The sequence below is a fragment of the Mustela erminea genome, chromosome 8 (genome assembly GCF_009829155.1).
Source record: "Mustela erminea isolate mMusErm1 chromosome 8, mMusErm1.Pri, whole genome shotgun sequence".
In the NCBI taxonomy this organism is placed as follows: Eukaryota; Metazoa; Chordata; class Mammalia; order Carnivora; family Mustelidae; genus Mustela; species Mustela erminea.
Genome location: NC_045621.1, coordinates 51,490,188 through 51,510,357, shown reverse-complemented (window position 1 = coordinate 51,510,357; position 20,170 = coordinate 51,490,188). Strand labels below are relative to the sequence as shown.

General features: G+C 36.7%; 1 protein-coding gene across 3 annotated transcripts in view; it reads right to left on the bottom strand.

The window, feature by feature from the left end:
* Positions 1-20,170, bottom strand: part of GALNT13 (polypeptide N-acetylgalactosaminyltransferase 13) — a 538,580-nt gene that overhangs the window by 345,911 nt on the left and 172,499 nt on the right. The window contains exon 1 of one of the 3 annotated variants that reach the window (XM_032355604.1): positions 7,827-7,851. The exons of the other annotated variants lie outside the window; for them this stretch is intronic. The gene's annotated coding sequence lies outside the window, so the exon portion shown is untranslated. Of the gene's footprint in view, positions 1-7,826; positions 7,852-20,170 lie in introns of those variants that run through there. 3 annotated transcript variants of the gene reach the window in all.

The window sequence follows — 20,170 nt, the reverse complement described above, 5'->3', positions numbered from 1 at the left end:
TATAATTGCTGTGATTGCCATACAAAAGGAAACTGCAGTCAAGAATGTGGATACCAGATGAGAGGACAAACAGGTCCAGCTTCATTATCAGTGGCACAAGACCTTACTTACATAAAGGTGAGTCCTAAACACGTGTATCTACGCACCAGAGGGCAGAGGATGGAAGCAAGATATCTTTCAAGCCTTCCTTCAAGCCACTCAAGAAAGCCTGTTACTTCTCCAGCTCAGAGATTAACAACGACACTTATTTCCTGAACCAACCATTGCATATTTATCATTTGTTCCTTAGAGGGAAGGTACTGTTTGTTACACTTCATCATATTCATCATAACCAACCTGCACGTAAGGTATGCTCAAAACACAAGCATCCCTGCTCATTCAGAAAATGAGAGCGTTAAAGAATTGTAGACACCGTTATGTTTAACACCCTTAATTTAAGTGAGGAAACATAGGTACAAAGAAATTAACAGAATCGGCAATTAAATTAATTTTCAAGGTTTATGAAATGAATAAAGAGAGTTTAAATATCATACATAAAATTTCAACTGCTCTGGTACATAAAGTAAAGTTCAGGCTTTGAAGCAACAGGCCAAATGTCAGCTCAGTTGTCTTTGTTTTATGACCTTATGGAAGTTATTTATTTTACTTCATCTTCATTTTGTACAAGATGAAAATAAAATTTATGTATATTATATTGTTTATAAAACAAAGGAGCTAATTCATTAAATAAACATATATAATAAAACCATAGGGGAACCGGGGTGGCTCAGTCAATTAATGTTCAAATCTCAATTTCAGCTCAGGTCATATCTCAGGGCCAAGACCCATATCAGGCTCCACACTCAGCAGGGAGTCTGCCTGAGATTCTCTCCCTCTCCCCCATCCCTCCCACTCTCTTTCTACAATAAATCTTGAAGAAGAAGAAGAACAACAACAAGAACAAGAAGAAGAAGAAAAGAAAAGCATAATTAAGTCCTCCTCCTCCTCCTCCTTCTTAACTCTCTAGCCCATGGATATAAGGAACTGAAAGTTAAGAAAAAGCCTATACAACTAAGGAATCTAACAGGATAGGGAAAGTAAAGAGGTTTCTAAATTTTAACCTAGAATCTACGTACTAATAACCTACACTATTTTAGAAGAAATCTGTCATATTCATAAAATGTTTAAAGAAATATTTTGCTTGTATGAATAGGAAATTTCTTGAGCTATAGCCTAGAGACTAAGAAAACCCAAAGCTCAAGCATACTTCTTTATTGTGGTTTAACCACAGTGTCCATTCAAGGTTGAGGCTACTTTATACTGTTAAACACCAGACATACTGTTGAAGCATGAATAAGATAAATCAATGGTCACTGACAATGGTCTACCTTCAAAGCAAACTACATTTGGATCTTGATAACATTAACATCTATGAGAAGTTGCTCAGTAGTGTGTGGGAAGTCATTGCAGTATGGGGTAACACATGAGTATGGATTATAGTAAAAAGACCCTTGTACCAGAGTGTGTTTGGGGACTATGGTCTGAGTTTTGGGTATGAGTGTCTTTGGAATGATAATGCTATATCCATCATAGCCCACTTTACTACTATCACTACTTTAGGAAGGACTAAAATAGAATTGTTGGTATTGCCACATAGAAAAAAGTGATGGGCAGTGATGTGGTTTATCTAGTAAGAGGATACAAGGGCACTGCTCGAGCAAAAGTGATACAAGTCACTAGAAGATAAGTCATAAAGAGGGGTAGCTATGGAACACAGAGCAGAAGGTAGTAGGCTAAAAGAATTTCTTCTTTGTCTCAGGAAGACAGATTTGTATGCCAATATTGCGGTAGTTTCAAAATGGAAAGGAGGAAAATAAAAGTGAAAAAATATCAAGAGAAGGGTGCTAAGGTAGTGATCAGTGCACAGAAAAGAAGGTGAGATTCAGATAAAAGATGAGTCTGCAGGCTTCATAACTTCCCTGTGGAGTTTTGTACTAAAATCAGCTTGGATTACAGACATTCCCCAGGTGTATCCATATAGTGAGGGCATAAAACTTGGCCTATGTGTGAGAAGTATATGTGAATATTGGATGCACAGTAACATAAAATATTACCGAATGCTTCAGTGTGACCATGTAGCATGCTGACTTATCCTCCAGGTCATGGAAAACAAGAAATACTAAGCTTTCTTCAAGATCTAATATTTCCTGTCCTTTCTCCAAGAGACTTAATCTGAGGGATCCTAACTTCTGAGTTTACCCAAGGAACTGTGAAATTTCTCAGCATAAGATGAGGAATACATTTCAGTTGATATAAGGTCCTAATTTATTAGGAAAAAGAGCTGAAATCATCTTGCTTTGTTCACATCACTTGAACAGCCAAAGGATTAGGGAGAAATACAGGTGTCTCTAGAGCATGGAATGATGTTTTGGGTTCTGTATATCCTGGAATCTGGCCAATGTTAATACATCAGGAGAACCTAAAAAAAAATGCCAATTTAGAAGTCAAGTAAACACTCCTCCCCTTGCCCTCTTCTTGCAGAGAAATAATGTTTTTAAATGATCCCCCAGGAAAAACATTCCAAAACTTCCTTCTATTGATTGCTGGGTCTACCTTTTAATCATATTCAAAGATTGATATCCTAACCTAAGTGCATTTTAACTTTTCCTTCTTGCTCCTTAGTTCTCTTTTCCCTTTATTTTCTTCATTAAAATCTAAAGGAACTACTTCAACACCTTGGTTACAAAAGTAATGTAATACTTAATCCTTCCTCCTCTTCTCTCCCTTTCCTGCTGCCAGCTTCATTCAATCATCAGGGGACAGGACTGGGGAAGAGTAGCTGTATTCTAGTTTATGTCCAGGGAATTTTTACAGAATGAACAGATGTTGTAAGCAAAGCAGCCAAGTTGCCTACTTAAAGGTTTTCACAGAATACCTCCTTCCCAGCACCCTTTGTGGAGGGGATACTTAAACAGGGTGTCAACTCTATGAAATAAAGAACCTTGAGAAAACAAAGGGATGAAAGGAGTTCAAAGTCTTTGGGTACATTATATCCAAATATACTCAAGTCCAAAATATTGACAACCTATAAAAACTACAAACAACAGGATAAAATATAATGTTTATTTTGCTCAACATTTTTTCTCAATATTGTCAATGTTAAAGAGGGCTCAGACTAATTTGATTTTACTTTTATGTAAGTTTCAAATTTTTAAGTTTGATGATGATTATTATTAATAAGGAAAGCAGTGTAATCACTTGTAAATATTTTAAAAAGTTATTTATGTACTTAAAATTATTATTTTTTATCAGGTATCCAAACTTAAAAAAAAAAAAGAAAATTGCAATTAAGGAGAACTACTTATATAAAATGTCTTCTGTCAGAATTGAAAGACCTGCTTTTATTCTGATCCACAAATACTTATCACCATACTGTTTTGGGAATCCCATAAGAATTTCCTCTTCTAAGAGCTCTTTAATGATATCCCATAACATTCATAATTTTTATCTCTCTAATTATAAATTCATCACTATAGGTATACATAGTTATATATAACTATACATAGTTATATATCCTGGCACGTGTGCCAGGAACTATTTTAAGCATTTTATAAGCATTAACTCATATAATTCTCAAAATTCTAAAGATAGGTAGCACTATTATTACACTTGAGAAAACAGGCACAGTTGAGTAAACTTCCTTAGGTTACATAGCAATCCTGGGATATAAACACTAGCAATTTGACTCTAGAGTCTGCTCTCTCAACCACTGCATTCATTGCCTTTCTCTGTGTGAAAGCAAACATGTTTAGTAATTTGTCTGTTGTTTATATATGCAATGTATTTGGTAGTTTAGACAGATAGAAAAGGGAAGGAAATTAAGATCCCTACCCACAAAAAGTTGATCATATAAATACATAAAACAAATGGGAAAAATAGAAGTACATTTAAATGACTATGAGGCAAAATTACTGTTTTCTCAATTAAGATGCAACAATAGTGATCAGAAGGATCCTTCCATTGAGTCTAACATTATTTAGGGATAAAGACGGATGAAATAGGAAACTTCTTCCAACCTACATTCACTCTACTTGGGTATCTTGTAGCTTGCTTACTTGCTTGCTAACTTCCTTAATTTGTCTGTCAGTCTGCCTATCTATCTATCTATCTACCTACCTTCCTCCCTACCTATCTATCCATCCATCCATTCACCCATCTGCCCACAATTACAATTTGAGAAACATACTTTCATCTGAGGAAGGAAATATATGAACCTGAAATGAGAAAATCATTTTAATTTTCTGGATTTATGGTATAAATTGACTTCATTAAACATAAATTCTATCATAACACAAATGACAGGATTGTACATGGAGTTAATGAACTACACAAATATGTTATGGATTTAAAGATATTTAGCAAACCAGATGGTAGTCAAGAATAACCTCCCAAATCCCTACATAACTCCTCCTTGGGACGCCTCGGTGGCTCAGTCAGTTAAGCGTCTGCCTTTAGTTCAGGTCATGATCCCAGGGTCCTGGCATCGAGCCCCACATCAGGCTCCTGCTCAGCGACGAGTCTGTTTCTCTCTCTTCGGATCCCCCTGCTTGTGCTCTCTCTCTCAAATTAAAAAAAAAATCTTAAAAAAAAAAAATCCTCCAAAAAGCAACATTCCACTAATAAATTTAAATTTCTAATGGTTCAAATTCATTTGGTTATTATAACACTGATTTAATAAAAAATTATTGCATAATATTTGGAAAACTCCACAATTTGGGAAAGGAAACAAAAGTTACCCATTTTCCCACAATACAGTTTCACAACTGCACTGCTGTTAAAATTTGCTACATATTTATATTTCCTCCTCCTTTTACTTTTAAAATTGTGATCATCATCTGTTTAACAATTTTATAGACTGTTTTCACTCAACATTGAAAAATTAGTATTTCCTCTGATGCATTATTTGAAGGCATTTAAAAAAATTACTACATAAGTTTCCTTCATATGGATAGACTAATTTACTTAAACTTCATTATTATTTCAAGTTTTTCAATATTAGATAATGCTGGAACAGAAACATTTCATTAAAATTTATGAGTATTTCCAAAGGACAAATTCCTTGATTCAATAATAAAAATATTTATAAAACCTTGCTCTTTTTTATCACTTTCGATAAAAATTGGGTCAGTATAAAAGAATGGTCATTTGCCCAAACCCTAATCAGTAATGAATGCTATTTTCTAATCTTTGTCCATTTTATAGATGAAATGGTTTTTCATTTTAATTTAAAGGGTGTTTACTCACAAGTAATGTCACAAATAATGTGACATATATTTTTGTTTATCATTATATTTCTTTGAGGGATACCTGCTTATTTTGGATCCTGTGATCAGTTCTCTATGTGGAATTTATATTTCATTTTTAAGTTTTCCAATTTCAAATGTTAGATACAAACCAATGGGAACCTCGTAAATATAAGTTGTACCAGACAACTAATGACTCTGGTAAACTTACAAAAGCTTATAAACCAAAACTCCCCTAAAGGTTTCTAGTACATGAATAAGCAATGTTGAAGTTAATGAGGTTTTGTCATTTGTATACTCAGCTGCATTTATAAATTACCTTACTGCTCACACAAAACAATAAGCACAAAATCCAAGATCAAAAAATTTTGGTCCTTTTCATCTTACACTAACTGATTCTTAGTGTACATTTTATTATTCATTCTACTCTAGCTATTAAAACTTTAGAACTATTATTTGAATTCTTTTAAAAATATTTATAACTTTTTAAAGGTAGCTAAAATGAACTAAAATAGAACAGATTTTAGAGACCATCTTGGGAAACACTACAAGTATTAGTAAGTTTCATTTATAGTATGCAGCAAAGAAGCAAACCCAACTTAGAAATTTACTGTGCATTAGAGGGTATTGCTTCACGTATTTGGCAGAGAAGTCTCTGTAAGTATTTACACGATTAGTCCTCTTTACACACATTTGCCAACGCCCTTAATTACTAAACAATACAGTACTTTATAAAATTTGCTTCGAGGTTAACCATTCATCCTCATTTCTTTGATATAGTCCCAGGTGAAAAGTAGTCAATGCATCCCATTAGATTTAGCATCTATCAAAGAAAGAGTCCATGTTTAGACAATAAATTATAGAGCTATTGTATTTATAAAACCACATAAGGTGCAAGGTGATATTACTGAACATAATTTATTTCCCATCATTGGGTCAAAGAACAGTTCCTGAAACCAGAGTGCTTGGGCTTATGTCCTGCTCCACCATTTATTAAATTTCTGAGCATAGATAAGCTATGTAAACTCTCTGTATGTCAGTTTTCTCATCTAAAAAATGTGGAAAATTACTGTATCTAATGTGATAGATTTTACTTTTTGCTCCTAAAAATTTGGCATCCCTTCTTGTAAGAGGTAATACTTTCTGTTCACCACTGAAAACATGACAGATCCTGTGACTTATGGTGCCCCTCAATATGGAAGGATTGCACATCTCTATCCCATTAAGACAGGTGTAGCCATTTGAAGTTTTGTACTCAAAGCAATGTGAACAAAAGTAGTGAATACCCAATACACAGTGAGGGTATATGAATCACTGTGTGCTTAAGCCCTTTCTCTTTCCTCTTTGTCAAAACATTGACTACGGACTAATTCTTTAGTCAAGGTCTTAAAATGAAGAAAAGGTAAAGCAGAGCTGCTGTTGGTCAACAATCCTTACATACTGAGAGCAAGAAATTAAAGTCTGTAGTTGTAGTATGCTTGTGAGATTTGAGGGTTGTTTATTGCACCAGCATATTTTGGCTTAGCTAATATATTATCTCAAAGTATTTTCAGGGAAAAACACACACACACACACACACACACAGCATTTAAAACAGTTCCTGGCTCGCAGTAATTAATATGTAAGTGTTGTTGATAATGATTACTTCTAGTAAGATTTCAACAGTTAACAAATATGTTTTTAACCTGTACATGGCAGGATGAAGTTATAGGAGGACCCTGGGCCTGCCTCATCCCTTGAACACAGACAGATAAATACCAAATCGTTCTGAACACCCAAGAAACCCATCTGAAGATGGACAAAACAAACACACAATCCGAGGGAGAAAAGAAGCCACATCATGAAAGGCAGGCAGTGCACAGATATGGTTTGTGGGAGAAATGGATCTCAGGTGCCGTGGAGGGGAGGGATCCCTAGTCATGGGGAGAGAGGAAGAGAGAGAAGCGTAAGGGGATCGTGCAACCCAAACCCTGCCCGTAAGATTGACCGGGAAAATGAAAAGGGCTGATTTTCATGTATTTTTATAAGCAGCAGGGCTGAAATACTGGAGTTTTAGAGGTCCACGGTGTGGCTAGTGTGGAGCCCTGAAGGTACTGCAGTGCTCCTGTGGAGAAGGAGGGCAGACAGCCAAGGGACAGACAATCATCTGAGGATTCCCTAGGATGCACTGGGAGAGACAGTTCCCCCTTCCTGGAGTACATCTTGGAGAGGCGGCATTATCTCTCAGGGACAAAAGAGGTGGCAGGTGCCATTTCTCTCCCCTGACCCTCAGCATAAACTGACTTCTTTAGCCAGCACAGCACCAACAGTGGTGGTTGAAATCGCTTACACCAAGCCCTGTCTCCTTATGTTCTGTAGGTGCTGCTTTTCTAGGACAAGTGTACCTGAAAACAAGGACAGTGGCTCCTTTCCCAGAAGATCAGCACAAAGCCCCCACATGCACCACATCTAGTGAACACAGACTTCTGCAAAGATTCACCTGTAGTGGAAATACAATCAGGTCTCTTTTAACAAGCAGACAGGGCACAAATAGTTGAAACTCACCACACTCTGGCTAAGGTCCAAACACTCCCAACTGCGGGCAGGAGAAACTGCAGAGGACTGACCTGAGGGAAAAAGCAGCCAAAACACAGCAGCAGAATACACACAGCATATACCAGAGACACTTCCTGAAGCACTGGGCCCTGGACAGTATATGACCTGTGCTTCCTACAGCCATTACTCTCAGGAGCAGGAAACATAACAGGCTTTCTTAACACAGAGAATACAGAGACCCAGACAAAATGTCAAAACAGAGGAATTCAGCCCAAAAGAAATAACAAAAAAAGGTCATGGCCAAGGATCTAATCGAAACAGGTTTAAGTAATATGCCTGATCCCGAATTTAAAGCAACAATCATAAGGATACTAGCTTGGTTTGAGGAAAGTGAAGAAAACACCAGTAAGTCCCTTACCACAAAGATAAAAGACCTAAATAAAAAATGCTATAACTGAGATGTGAACTGACAGGATGTAATGACCACAAGGACGGAAGAATCAGAGGAATGAATAAGTGACACAGAAGATAAAATTACGGACAATAATGCAGCTGAAAAGAAGAGGAAAAGAAAAATATTATATGATGAATACAGACTTAGGGAACTCCGTGACTCCACGAATCTCATCATAGGAGTCTCAGAAGAAGAGAAGGGAAGAGGAGCAGAACATTTATTTTAGAAAATTATAGCTGGAAACGTCCTTAATTTAGGGAAGGGAACACTTAGCCAAATACAGGAGGCACAGAGAACTCCCATCAAAATCAGCAAAAGCAGGCCAGCATCAAGACACATCATACTTAAATTTGCAAATTATAGAAATAAAGAAAAAATCCTAAAAGCCATAGACAAAACAAGTACCTAACTTACAAAAAAAGACACATAAGGTTAGCAGCAGACTTCTCCACAGAAACTCAACAGGCAAGAAGATATTTCTGCAATGTGCTGAATGGGAAAGATGGGCAGCTAAGAATACTCTATCCAGCAAGGCTATCGTTCTGAATAAGAGAGAGAAAGAATTACCCAGACAAACAAAAACTAAAGGAGTGTGTGACCACTAAACCAGACCTGTAAGAAATATTAAAGGAGACTCAATGAGTGGGAAAGAAAGACCAAAAGTGACAATGACAAGAAGGGAACAGAGAAAATCTCCAGAAATAATCACAAAACAAGTAATAAAATGGCACTAAATACATTCATTCTGACTGTGAATGGACTAAATGTTCCAATCAAAAGACAGAGAGTATCAGAATAGATTAAAAAAAAAAAGACCCATCTACAGGCTGCCTGTAAGACTCATCTTAGACCTAAAGACACCTGCAGATTCAGTGAGAGAAGGATAGGGAACAATTTGGTATGTATATAAATGTCAAAAGAAACCTGGGGTAGCAATATTTATATAAGACAAACTAGATTTTAAAACAAAGACTCTAACTAGAGATGAAGGAGGATGCTATATCACAATAAAGGGGACGATCCAAAAAGAAGATCTAACAATTGTAAATATTTATGCCCTCAACATGGGAGCAACCAAATATATAAAACAATTAATAACAAATATAAAGGAACTCATTGATAATAATACAAAAATAGTGGGGGACTTAAACATCCTGCTTACATCAATGGAGATCATATAAGCAAAAGATCAGCAAGGAAACACTAGCTTTGAATAACACACTGGAACAGATAGACTTTATAGATATATTCAGAACACTTCATCCTAAAGCAGCAGAATATACATTCTATTTAAGTCCATAAGGGACATTCTCTAGAGAAGATCATATACTGGGTTATAAATCAGGCCTCAACAAAAGTACAAAAAGATTCAGATCATATTTTCTGACCACAATGCTATGATCTGAAGTCACCTACAAGAAAAATTTTGGAAAGACCACAAATACATGGAGGTTAAAGAACATTATACTAAATACTAAATGGTTAACCAGGAAACTAAAGAATAATTTTTAAAAATACATGGAAAAAATGAAAATGAAAACACAATGGTCCAACCTTTGCAAAGCAGAAAAGCTGTCTTAAGAGGGAAATATATAGCAATACTACCTTAAAAAGCAAGAAAAATATCAAATACTAAATTTAACCTTACACGTAAAAGAACTAGAAAAGGAATAACAAATGATGCCCAAACCCAGTAGAAGAAGGGAAATAATAAAGATTAGAACAGAAATAAATGACACAGAAACAAACAGACAAATAGTAGAACAGACCAATGAAACCAGGAGCTGGTTCTTTGAAAGAATTAATAAAATTGGTAAACCCCTAGCCAGACTTATCAAAAAGAAACAAGAAATCGGGGCACCTGGGTGGCTCAGTGGGTTAAGCCTCTGCCTTCGGCTTGGGTCATGATCTCGGGGTCCTGGGATGAAGCCCCACATTGGGTTCTCTGCTCAGCAGGGAGCCTGCTTCCCTTCCTCTCTCTCTGCCTGCCTCTCTACCTACTTGTGATCTCTGTCAAATAAATAAATAAAATCTTTAAAAAAAAAAAGAAAAGAAAACAAGAATTACCCAGAATAATAAAATCACAACTGAAAGAGGAGAGATCATAACCAACATCACAGAAATACAAATGATTATAAGAGAATAACCAACATCACAGAAATACAAATGATTATAAGAGAATCTGGGAAAAATTAAATGCCAACTAACTGAACAACCTAGAAGAAATGGATAAATTCCTAGAAACATATAAAAACTATCAAAACTGAAATAGGAAGAAAGAGAAAACTTGAAAAGGGGTCCATGGGTGGTGCAGCTGACTAAGCATCTCTTTGTTTTAGTTCAGGTCATGATCTCAGGTCCTGAGATCAAGTCCCATATCGGGTTCCACACTGAGTGGGAACCTTGAGATTTTGAATGATTGAGATTCTCTCTCCCTCTCCCTCTGCCCCTCCCACTCATGGCCTCTCTGTCTCTCCTTCTTTCTCTAAAATAAGTAAATCTAAAAAGCTAAGAAGAAAAGAAAACTTCAACAGAGTGATAACCAGCAAAGAATTGAATCAGTCATCAAAAATCTCCCAAAAAGCAAAAATCCAGAGCCAGATGGCTTCCCAGGGGAATCTACCAAACATTTAAACAAGAGCTAATACCTATTCCTCTCAAACTGTTCCAAAAAAACAGAAATGGAAGGAAAACTTCCAAACGCATTCTGTAAGGCCAGAATCACCTTGATTACAAAACCAGACAAAGACCCCACTAAAAAAGATAAATATATGGATGCAAAAATTCTCAACAAGATACTAGCTAATCGAATACAATGATACATTAAAAGAATTATTCACAATGATCAAGAGGATTCATGGGTTGCAAGGGTGGTTCAATATTCAAAATCCAACCAACATGATACACCACATTAATAAAAGAAAAGAAAGAACTATATGATCTTCACAACAGATGCAGAAAAAGCATATGACAAAGTAGAGCATCGATTCTTGATAATAATTCTCAACAAAGTAGGGACAGAGGGAACATCCTCAACATCATAAAGGCCATATATGAAAATCCCACAACTAATATCATCCTCAATGGGGAAAAACTGAGAGCTTTTCCTCAATGTTCAGGAAAGACAGGAACATTCAGTTTCAACATTACTATTTAACATAGTACTAGAAGTCTTAGCCTCAGCAATCAAACAACAAAAAGAAATAAAAGGCATCCAAGTCTGCAAGGAAAAAGTCAAAATTTCACTCTTTGCAGATGACATAATACTCCACATAGATAACCCAAAAGACTCCACCAAAATTTGCTAGAACTGATACACAAATTCAGTAAAGTTGCAGGAAATCTGTGGCAAAATCAGAGTACAGAAATCTGTAACATTTATACAACAAAAATGAAACAGCAGAAAGAGAAATCAAGGAATTGATCTAATTTACAACTGCACCAAAAGCATTAAGATACCTAGAAATAAACCTAACTAAAGAGGCAAAAGAGCTGATCTCTAAAAAGTATAGAACACTTACAAAAGAAATTGAAGAGGACACAAAGAAATGGAAAAACATTCCATGCTCATGGCTTGAAAGAACAAATATTGTTAAAATACCTATACTACTGAAAGCAATCTACACATTTAGTGTAATCCCTACCAAAATACCACTGGTGTTTTTCACAGACCTAGAGCAAACAATCCTAAAATTTTTATGGAACCACACAAGACCCTTAATAGCCAAAGCAAGCTTGATAAAGAAAAGCAAAGCTAGAGGCATAAAAATTATAGATGTCAAGTTATATGGCAAAGCTCTAATGATCAAGACAGTGTGGTCCTGACACAAAAACAGACACACAGATCAAAGAAACAAATAGAAAACTCAGAAATGGACCCACATATTTGGTCAACTAATCTTCGCCAAAGCCGGAAAGAACATCCAATGGAAAATGACAGTCAATTCAACAAACAGTGCTGGGAAAACTGTTGTTACAGTTTGATTTTTCAAAAAATGGACAGATACTTCTCCAAAGAAGACATAAAAACGGCCAATACACACATCACCTGTCATGAGGGAAATGCAAGTCAAAACCACAATGAGATACCACTTAATACCGATCAGAATGGCTAAAATTAACAAGACAGGAAACAACAAATGTTGACAAGGATGTGGAGAAAGGAGAACCCTCCTACACTGCTGGTAGGAATGCAAGCTGGTACAGCCACTCTGGAAAACAGTATGACGGTTCCTGAAGAAGTTATAAACAGGGCTATCCTACAACCCAGCAACTGCACTACTGGGTATTTACCCCAAAGATACAAATGTAGTAATCTGACGGGGCACCTGCACCCCAATGTTCACAGGAGCAATGTCCACAATACCTAAACTCTGTAAGGAGCGAAGATGTCCTTCAACAAATAAATGGATAAACAAGATGTGGTCCACATATACAATGGAATATTACTCAGCCATCAGAAAGGATGAATACCTACCATTTGCACTGACATGGTTGGAACTGTAAGGTGTTATGCTTAGTGAAATAAGTCAATCAGAGAGAAACAAGTATCATATGGTTCCACTCATATGTAGAATATAAGGAATAGCACAAAGGATCATGGGGAAGGGAGAGAAAACTGAACGGGAAGAAATCAGAAAGAGATTCTTGGCTCAGGAAGCAAAGTGAGGATTGAGAAAACTGAGGGTTGAGGAAAGGGAGGTGGGTAGGGGGATGGGGTAACTGGGTGATGGATGTTAAGAAGGACACATGCTGTGATGAGCACTGGGGGTTATATAAGGAACTAATGAATCACTGAGCACTATGTCAAAAATTAATGATGTGCTATACGTTGGTGAGTTGAATTTAAATAAAAAATTTAAAAAAAAAGAAACTTCTGCTTTCATTTAACTCTTTTTTCTCTCTCTGATAAGTAGTGAGCAGTCTTCTAATAAAAAATTTGGCAGCAAACTGCAGTGTCTTCAATCAGCTTTATTTAAATGCTGAAGGTGCAGCCACCTGCTGTAAGGCTCCTCAGGGATGAGTAGCTTCAGTTTTCGAGTACCTAACAACCAGGCAACAATGTTCTGCGTGCTCCACATGCACCGCAAAGCCCCATCCCACAACCCCAAGATCATGACTTGAGCTGAAATCAAGAAGCAGATGCTTAACCAATTAAGCTACCCAGGTGCCCCTCAGCAGGCATTTTTTCTTAATATTTTTGTTGTTGTTGTTGTTGTTCAGAGAAAGAGAGAGCACCTACCAGCAGGGGGAGCAGCAGGCAGAGGGAGAACAGGCTTCCTGCTGAGCAAAGAGCTGGACATGGGTCTCAATCCCAGGACCATGGGGTCATGACCCAATATTGATTCTGCAAAGCACTTCTTCGTCTCTTGGGTTAAATACCGTGAATAAGGGAGCATTAAACAAGGAAATATACATGTGGGCTCTGGGTAACTGCTACCAATTATGAGGGCAGGACTAGAGTGTCATCTTTTTAAAAAAGATTTATTTATTTATTTGAGAGAGAATAAGCAAGAGGAGGGGCAGAGAGAGAGGGAGAGAATCTCAGGCAGACTCCCCAGCAAGCATAGAGCCCAATGGCAGGGCTCAATCCCAGAACTCTGAGATCATGACCTGAGCTGCAATCAAGATCAGTCACTCAAACAACTGAGCCAACCAGGCACACCTAGGTTGTGACTTTTGAGCCAAGTCTCGAATATACAGTAATGAAGAGGGAAAAAACTGCAATGAGACCGAGTCTCTTTGATGGTAAACAATGGAGTATAAGCTACATGTCAGTCACAAACATAAACCCCAGTCTCATATACAAGTCTCATTTGCAAGAATGATGACTACGTACATAATGTCGATCAAGTATAATGGATTCTCATTATTTGCAGTAACTGTGTTCTATAAAGTTGCTGTGAATGCTGAATTAACAAATAATGAACTATAGCTCTTGGGGGAAAGAGAGTTCTCTTCCTGCAAGTCTCTGGTCTAACATTTTTGTCACCAAAATACTATTTGCATTATACAGGTTCATTTATCAAAGTCCTTAAAAAAATTAGCCAATCAGCCTTGAATCTGCTCTTACATGTAACTCTTTTCCTGTATAACATTCAGAAGGTTTTTTTTTTTTTTTTTTTTTTAGGAGAAGGGGAGAGAGAGAGAAAGGGAGAGGGGCAGAAGGAGAGGGAGAAAGGGAATCTTAAGCAAGCTCCACACACACTGCAAAGCCCCATCTCACAATCCCAAGATCATGACTTGAGCTGAAATCAAGAATCAGATGCTTAACCAACTAAGCTACCCAGGTGCCCCTCAGCAGGCATTTTTTCTTAATATTTTTGTTGTTGTTGTTGTTGTTCAGAGAAAGAGAGAGCACCTACCAGCAGGGGGAGCAGCAGGCAGAGGGAGAACAGGCTTCCTGCTGAGCAAAGAGCTGGACATGGGTCTCAATCCCAGGACCATGGGATCATGACCCGAGCTGAAGGCAGATGCTCAACCAACTGAGCCACCTAAGCACCACTCAGCACGCATTTTTAAAGTTCTTCTGCAGCCTCCTATCTGCAGAACCTGCCTCACCTGCAAGTCCAGATTTTAATGCCGTATTACCCTTTGAAATGTGCAAACCAGCCATCACTAGCTGAGAAGGGTTTAACATTTTCCTGACTCTGAGTAACATGACTGTAAATGTATTTGCTCCCGGCCTCACAGCAATGCTGTCCACTATGCATTTTATTGGTTGTCATCTCATGAACCCCTGTTTAGCCACTTCCCCATCTTTCTAGTTTCATCATTCACTACAAATGTTAGTTTAGCACTCTGCAGAGTGACCTCATGTACAGATCAGCAAATTCCCTCTTCCTTTTGCTGGATATGTCATATTGTTGATTCATTAACATTGAACCCAGGGCCAATAGCACTATAACTCATGCCAGAACAAAGCTCACGTAACACACCTATTTTCTCCCTAAAGCACGTCACCGCCTTCTTGGGAATACTAGATAGCACTATAGCACTGTGCATGAAGACCATTTTCAATAGTGAAAGCACCAAAAACACCCACAAAAATGCCAAAAAAAAAAAAAGTACCACACAGACTACTAAAAGGATATTCATTTACATGATACAAGCTGAAACAGAGCATTACCATGTTCTCAGGTGGCAATGTGTGCATTCGGTAATTTGGATTTTTTGCTGTTCTGCATATATGCAAGAATGACTGAAAAAGTCCTAAGTATTAATTTTGTGGTTACAAATATAATTTACTTTTAAAAAATATTTTATTTATTTATTTGACAGAGATACCAAGTAGGCAGAGAAGCAGGCAGAGAGAGAGGTGGGGGAAGCAGGCTCTCTGCTGAGCAGAGAGCCCGATGCGGGCCTCAATCCCAGCACTCTGAGATCATGACCTGAGCTGAAGGCAGAGGTTGTAATCCACTGAGCCACCCAGGCGCCTCAACAAATATAATTTAGTGAGTAAGTATATTCACAAACATATGATCCATGAATAATGAGGACTGACAGCACTAACACAGCATAAGTTCAAAGGAATTTGGAAGTACAAAAGTGGTACAACCAAAAACAAAGACAACACTTCAAGTTTTTTTTTTTTTTCTGTCAAAAATGAAAGTGTTCATCTATAAACTCCTGTTTTTTAGGGACAGATGACACTGTATTAAATAAAGATATTAAAGTAGCTTGTTACACATGGTGTAAATTAAAAACTCAGAAATTCTTGACAATTTTAAATATGAGCTCTTCATCCAAATGGCATCAATTCTCAATATGGGTCCAGTGAAAGAAAATAAATTTGTTATTATTTCAGTTTTTTGTATTTAGGGTTTTTTTTTTTTTTCTTTTTTTTAAAGATTTTATTTATTTATTTGAGAGAAGACAGTGAGAGAGAGCGTGAGAGGCCAGAAGGTCAGAGGGAGAAGCAGACTCCCCATGGAGCTGGGAGCCCGATGCGGGACTCGATCCTGGGACTCCGGGACCGTGACCTGAGCCGAAGGCAGTTGCTCAACCAACTGAGCCACCCAGGTGCCCTAGGGTTTTTTTTTTTTAAGATTTATTTATTTAGGGTGGTAGAGGGGAAGGGGGAGAGGGAGAGAGAGAATCCCAAGCAGACTCCCTGCTGAACACACAGCCTGATTTGGGGCCTGATTCTATTTCCCTGAGATCATGACCTGAGCAGAAATCAAGAGTCAGATGCTCAACCAACTGAGCCACCCATGTGTTCCTATTGTTTCAGCCTTTAATTGAATTAACTACTGGTAGAAAAGCCTTGATGCTTGAATTAATAAAAAAAAAGTGCCAACTTGCAACAAAAAAGCTGTTAGAAAGCATTTCTGAAGCATTAAATTTTATTTTAAAAATTCATTTTTGAAAAACTAGTATTTCCTTGACTGTCATTGATTATAGAAATTTTAGAAAAGGCAAATAAGTATAAAAATACAATTTTCAAAAAATCATTATTGTCCATTTCAAAAGATCCATAACTATTTAAAGATCTTTTTATTAATAGCTAAATGCTAAAACTTTTCTTACCTCAAACTTGAATCTTTATCACAATAGTTAAGAGGAAAGGTAATAGATTATTATTTTTCTCTTTTGTTTTGGTTGACTTTTAACAGTTTCTTTGTTTCTTTTTCCAAGTCCTTTCATATTCCTCATTAAAGGATGCCAGCCTTTTACCTCATCCACGACACTCTCTCCTATGTCTGGTTTGATTCTAATTGGGAGTCTTTTTTTTTTTTTTTTAAAGATTTTATTTATTTATCAGAGAGAGAGAGGGGGAGAGAGCAAGCACAGGCAGACAGAATGGCAGGCAGAGGCAGAGGGAGAAGCAGGCTCCCTGCTGAGCAAGGAGCCCGATGTGGGACTCGATCCCAGGACGCTGGGATCATGACCTGAGCTGAAGGCAGCTGCTTAACCAACTGAGCCACCCAGGCGTCCCAATTGGGAGTCTTTTTGAGCCAAGTATTTTGTATGGGGTTATCAATACATAGAACCATATGACAGTATCATGTTAACTCTCCAAAATTTTAGAAATCACATTTTTAATGAGGTTTTCCTTATTTAGTGACACAGAGGGAACATGAAAGACCATCCTTCCATTTCTTCTTTCCTTCAACACCAAATAAAGAACTCCATTTTGTGTTTGGCTCCACAAATACAGATTTCTAAATCCTTGGATGGCAGCTCAGTTGTGAATCCCCTTAAGTTCAAATGTAGAGTCACATGTCAAGTACCTATAGCAACAGCCCTCATTTATATTCCTTCTGCTCTCAATGGGGACAGTTCCATGGTCCTAAATTCTGGGTCAGTCATGTTGCTGGTCCTAATTATGAATTTCAATAAAATTTTCATAAAATGAGATTTAAGTGCCACAGGTTCATCATCTACATATTGAAATTCCAATATATGCCACGAATTGTACAAGGCACCTGAATTAGAAAATGAATAATACTACATATTTCTGTTAATGGTCATTTTCAAGTTAATTTTTATGTATGGAAAGAAGGAATAACCATTTTCATTAAAAGACCATCCTTTCCCCAATGTCTATGTGTCGATATATTTATATATTCTATAGTCTATACTATTGGTAGAATTTTTGATCCTGGAACTAATTCCATACTCTATTAACTTCTGTAACTTTATGATGAGTTCTAAAATCTGATAACATGTTCTTTTTAAGACTATTCTAGCATGCTACATCCTTTGAATATCTTTGTACATACTAAAATTATCTACTGTACATCAAAATGTAAAAAAGTGCTTAGATAAAAATTAGAATAATAATAATAATAACATATCTATAGATAAAGTACATTCTCCATTTATTCATTAAATTCTCTAAGTAATGTTTTAAAGCATTCAGTATAGAATGTCTCACACATATATTAAATTCATTCCTGGGCAGTCTATGTTTTTTATGCTACTGTAGACGGTTTTTTAAATTTTCATCTTTCTTAAGTCTGTAGATTGATGTATTTCATTAGATTGGAAATGAGGCTCAAGCACTATTTTTCTGGCAATTGCTTCTGTCCTGTTCTCTCTCTTCTCTTTCTGAGATCTTAATCATTAGTATTTTTGTCTCTCTTGGTTGCATGAAACATCTTTTACAATATATTTTTCTTTTTCTTCTACCTTTTTTTTTTAAATCTTACGCTTCAGTGTGTATGTTTTCCAATAGTCTGATATGAGTTCACTAATTCTGTCTTCTGCTGTATCTAGATTTCAGGTAATCTGCATCCAATGAAGTTTTAATTTCCCATACTGCATTTTTCAGTTCTAAAATGCCCATTTGATTTTTTACACATATTTAAATTTTAAACAGTATCATCATGTGTAAGACAAGTTAGGTCAAGTTTGCATTGTTCCAAGCTCTACTCCTTTACCTAACTTTACTGATCCTTTTGAGTGCTCATCTTGTATCTTAGTGTAGATATCTTAGGATAGATACATATCTTAGTATAGGTACAACTATACTAAGAGCTAAAACTCTATCCTTTGGGTATTTTTTCCCTTTGTTTAAAAGTATAACATCAACCTTAGCCTTGTTGCGTCTATTCACTAAGCTTCACTATCTCTTTCTGGTTTCCTTTAATCCAGCCCACACCTTTGTAAATATCTCCTTTATTAACTATTCTCCTTATAATCATTTTTCTATGTGTTATCTTTCTCTTGCAGGAATGTTGTCTGATTCATAATGCTAGTGGAAAAAAAGAAAAACTATGAAAAATGTAGTATATTTAAATACTGAAAGTATTTTCGAAACAGTATCTTACCAAGAATGCAATTTAGGAGAAGCAGTGAAATAGTATGAAAAATTAATCATTTTGAAGTATCTGCATGGGCTGTTTCTCAGATGAAAAGTAGATGGAACAAGTTTAATCATCTTAAAAAAGCATCACGTTTCTCAAAAGATTTCCATACATTAGTCTAACATAATAGTGCATATACAATTTGGTAGGAATTAAATATTTATATGAGGATACCAGAGGAAATGCCTTAAAAACAAAGTGGAGTCCATGCTATTTCTGATCAAGTCCTTATACTGTAAATTATTATCACTGAACTTTTATCACTCTACTTGCAGCCATGGTCAAGACACCAAAGACCATTCAAGGGAAAAGAAGTTGCAAAATAGCTAACTTAAGTACAAAACCCTGACTATTTTCCCTAGTTTCTCTTTATCTTCCCTCCATTTCTTTTCTCAAAACATTCTATCCATATTCTATGACCAAATCCACCTGAATTCTACCACAGAATATTAATATCAACAAGTTAGGGAAAATGAACATTTTTTTTTTTTATCATTCAGGTTATGGGAACTCCATCTTCCAGTTGTTTTGTCTCAAAACCTTATGGCCATCTTTGATTCTCATCTTGGCCTCCTATCCTATCCATCAACAAAATCCTATCCTATCCATCCACAAATCCTCTCCATCAACAAAAACTCTTAGTTCTGACTTTGAAACGTAAAACCTGACTGAGCACCTCCTTCACTGCTCCACCCTACTGTGAACTATCTTCTTCTCTCACTTAAATTACTACAGTAGTCTAATTGGGATTATTAATTCTATCTGGCCTCTATCAAAGTCTCTTCCTAACACAGTGGCCAGATAATCCTTTCACAAGTAAAGCAGACTATGTCACACTTACTCTCAAAACTCTACAATGGTTCTTCTGTTCACTCAAAGTAAACCCCACAGTCTACAATTGCTTAAAAGGCTCTGTACAATCATGTTCCCATTACTTCTTTAAAATTATTGTTTACTCATTTCCAACAGTTTCCCTCTCCTCTCGTCAAACTGGCCTCTGTGCTTCTCCTCAAATGCAGCAGGCATGATGCCACCTCAACACGAACTGTTCTCACCATCCCATATGATCAACTACCCACAAGCCATAA